The following is a 3,842-nucleotide window of genomic DNA, read 5'->3' as shown; positions in this document are numbered from 1 at the left end:
ATTTGCCATTTAACTATTTTTAAGCATATAATTCAGTGGCATTTTATCACCCTAAACAGAAACTTTAAACCCATTAAGCAATTACTCCTCTCTCTCTACCCAGCCCCTGGTAACCTCTAATCCACTTTCTAATTATATGAATTTGCCTATTGCAGATATTTAATATAAGTGGAATCACACAATATTTGTTTGTTTGTATTTGAATTACTTCATTTAGCATAATGTGTTCACAGTTCATATAGTAGCATGTGTGAGAACTTCATTCCTTTTTATAACTGAATAATGTGGTATGTATATACCACATTTTCTTATCCACTCATCAGTTGATACACACTTGAGTTGTTTCCACCTTTTAGCTTTTGTGAATTATGCTACAGTGAACATCAGTGTACAAATATGTGTTTGAGTCCCTGCATTCCCTTTGAGTGGAAAATTCTGTGTTTATCTGGAACCACCGAACTGTTTTCCACAGGAGCTGCACTATTTTACATTCCCACTAGCAATGCACAAGGGTTCCACTTTGTCCACATTCTCACCAATACTTGTTATTTTCCATTTCTTTGATATCACCCATCCTAAACCCACAGCCATCAAGTCAATTCCGATGCATAGTGACTCCCATTGGGTTTCTGAGGCAGTAAATCTTTACAGAAGTAGATTGCCCAGTCTTCCTTCCACAGAATGGCTGGTGGGTTTGAACTACCAACTTTCTGGTTAGCAATCAAAAGCTTTAGGCACTGTACCACCAGAGCTCCTTATTAGCCATCCTAGTGTATGATACAGTATCTCATTCTGGTTTTGATTTGCATTTCCCTAGTGACTCATGATGTTGAGCATCTCTTCATCTTCTTTGGAGAAATACCTATTCAAGTCCTTTGCCTATTTTTTGAATTGAGTTGTCTGTTATTGAGTTATAGGAGTTGTTTATATATTTTGGATATTAAACCCTTAACACATACATGATTTACAAATATTGTCTCCCATTCTGCAGGTTGTCTTTTCACTTTCTTGATAATGTCCATTGATGCACAAAGGTTTTTAATTTTGATGAAGCCCAGTATACGTGTTGTTGTTGTTGTTGTTGTTATGTGCCTTCAAGTCAGACCTGACTCATAGCGACCCTTCTTTGGGTTTCTGAGGCGGTATCACTACAGAAGTAGATTGCCCAACCTTCCGTCAATATACATAGCTTTTTTGTTGTCTTTTTTTTTTCTGGTTGTTGCTCTTGTTTTTGGTGTCATATCTAAGAATCCATTGTCAAATGCAAAGTTCTGAAGATTTACCCTTATGTTTTCTGCTAAGAGTGGTATAATTTTAGCTCTTATATTTAGGTTTTTGATCCATTTTGAGTTTTTGTATATCGTATAGGGTTTGGGTCCAACTTCACTCTTATGTATGCAGAAATCCATTTGTCTTAGCAGTTTTCTTGAAGAGACTATTCTTTCCCCATTGAATGGACATGACACCCTTGTCAAAAATCAATTGTATATTGATTTATGAGTTTATTTCTTGACACTCAATTCTAAGCCATTGGCCTATGCGTCTATTCTTATGCCAGTACCACACAGTTTTAATTACTATAGCTTAGTAATAAATTTTGAGATCAGGAAGTATAAATCTTCCAACCTTGTTCTTTTTAAAGATTGTTTTGACTATTTGTGGCCCCTTGCAATTTCATTTGAGGATTGGCTTTTCCATTTCTGCAAAAAAAAGGCTTCTGTTAGAATTTTGATAGGGGTTGCATTGAATTTATAGATAACGGTGGATAACATTACCATCTTAACAATATTCATTGTTTAATCCATGAACACGGGCTATCTTTCCATTTATTTGGATCTCCTTTCCTTTCTTTCAAGGAGCTCTGGTGGTGTAGTGGTTAAAGCATTTGGCTGCTAACCAAAAGGTTGGCAATTCAAACCCACCAGCCACTCAGTGGAAGAAAGATGAGGCAGTCTGCTTCCATAAAGATTTACAGCCTTGGAAACCCTATGGAGGTCATTATGAGTCAGAATCAACTCAGTGGAAGTGGGTTTGGGTTTTTCCCTTTTATTTTCTTTCAGCAATGTTTTGTAGTTTTCAAATGCAATTCTTTCACTTCCTTGGTTGATTTTATTCCTAAGTATTTTATTCTTTTAGATGCTACTGTAAATAGAATTGTTCTCTTAATTTTATTTAGGATTGTTCATTGCTGGTGTATAGAAACCACAAGTGAATTTTTTATGTTGACCTTGTACCCTGTAACTTTGCTGAATAAATTCTCCAGTGAAACCATTTGAGTTTGGAGATTTCTTTTTTGGAGGAGCTTTAATTATAGATTCAATTTTTAAAAATGGTTCTAGACTATTAAGTTTATTTATTTCATCTTGGTTGAGTGTTCATAATTTATGATTTTCTGGAAATTGGTCTATTTCTTCTAAAGTTGTTGAATTTATAAGGATGAAGTTCATAGTATACCCTTTTTATCCCTTTAATGTCAGCAGAGTATTTAATGATATACCCTATTTCAGTCATAATGTTGGTAATTTGAGTCTTCTCTCTTTTTATTTTTGTTTGTCTTGTTAGAAGTTTATCAATTGTATTGATTTTTTTTTAAAGAAGCAGCTTTGTGTTTCACTGATTTTTCTTTATTGTGTTCCTATTCTCAATCTCATTGATATCTGCTCTTATCTTTGTTTTTTTCCTTCTGATTGGTTTAGGTTCACTTTGCTCTCCCTGCCCCCCAGTTTCTTAAGGTAGGAAGGTAGATAATTAGTTAGAAATCTTTCTTTGTTTCTAATAGTGTTCTTTTTTAAGACCTTTCTGACGATCAGCAATTTTTTCAACTCAGTTGTCATCTCTATCGTTTATACTAATGATTCTTTTACTATCCATTATAAACCTTTCTTTAACAAATATCTCCATAAAAATATCCCAAAGATACCTCATATTCAACTTGTCTAAAGCTAAACTCATCTTAACTCTTTCCTGGGCCTCCCAGGTTTGTAACTCCTTTTCTTTTTCTCATCTAATAATTACTAATATTTACTCAGGGACCTAAGGCCATTTCTTTTTTTCGGTAAGTAATGATGATTATACTCTTTAAATAGCTCTTGAATCTTTTCTTTTCAGTCCATTTCCTCTACCACCGCATTATTTTTAGGCCTTCTATATCACTCACTTTGAACGTAGTTTTATGAGGTTATGGAAAACATGAACAGGTCTAGCCTGCCAACACACCATTTCCCACTGCCCAGAGACAATCATTTTCAATTAGTTTAGTAGGTTTTTATTTCTTTATTTATTTTGCTTTTCATTTTTATGTCTCTAAATACCATTTACCACTACACATTTGTTAGTTTGTAGTACTGTTATAGATTGTGTGTGGCTGTGACGCTGGAATCTATACCACTGGTATTTCCAATACCAGCAGGATCACCTATGGTAGAGAGGTTTCAGTGAAGCTTTCAGACTAAGACAAACTAGGAAGAAAGGTGATCTACTTCTGAATATTAGCCAATGAAAATCTTATAAAACACAATAGAACATATCCAACTCACTTGCTTTGGACACATAATTGGGAAGGATAATTTACTAGTTGAGAACATCATGTCTGGTGAAGTAGAGGACCAATGAGGGTGTAGGAGACCCTTGGTGAGATGAATTGGCATAGTAAATATGACAGCAGACTCAAAACATGCTGGTGATGTGAGGATAATGCAGGACAGACAACGTTTTGTTTTGTTGTGTATAATGTTGTGTAGGTGTTGACTCTAGTAACTAGCAAGAACAAATATCATTTATACTGTTACTTCTTAGTTTTTTTTTGTTTTTGTTTTTGTTTTTGTTTTTCCATTTTAGGCATT

This window comes from Orycteropus afer, unplaced genomic scaffold (assembly GCF_000298275.1).
Source record: "Orycteropus afer afer isolate SDZICR_OR568_19922 unplaced genomic scaffold, OryAfe1.0 scaffold00336, whole genome shotgun sequence".
Classification (NCBI taxonomy): domain Eukaryota; kingdom Metazoa; phylum Chordata; class Mammalia; order Tubulidentata; family Orycteropodidae; genus Orycteropus; species Orycteropus afer.
The sequence above is the reverse complement of the archived record's forward strand: the minus strand, read 5'-3'. Positions refer to the sequence as shown.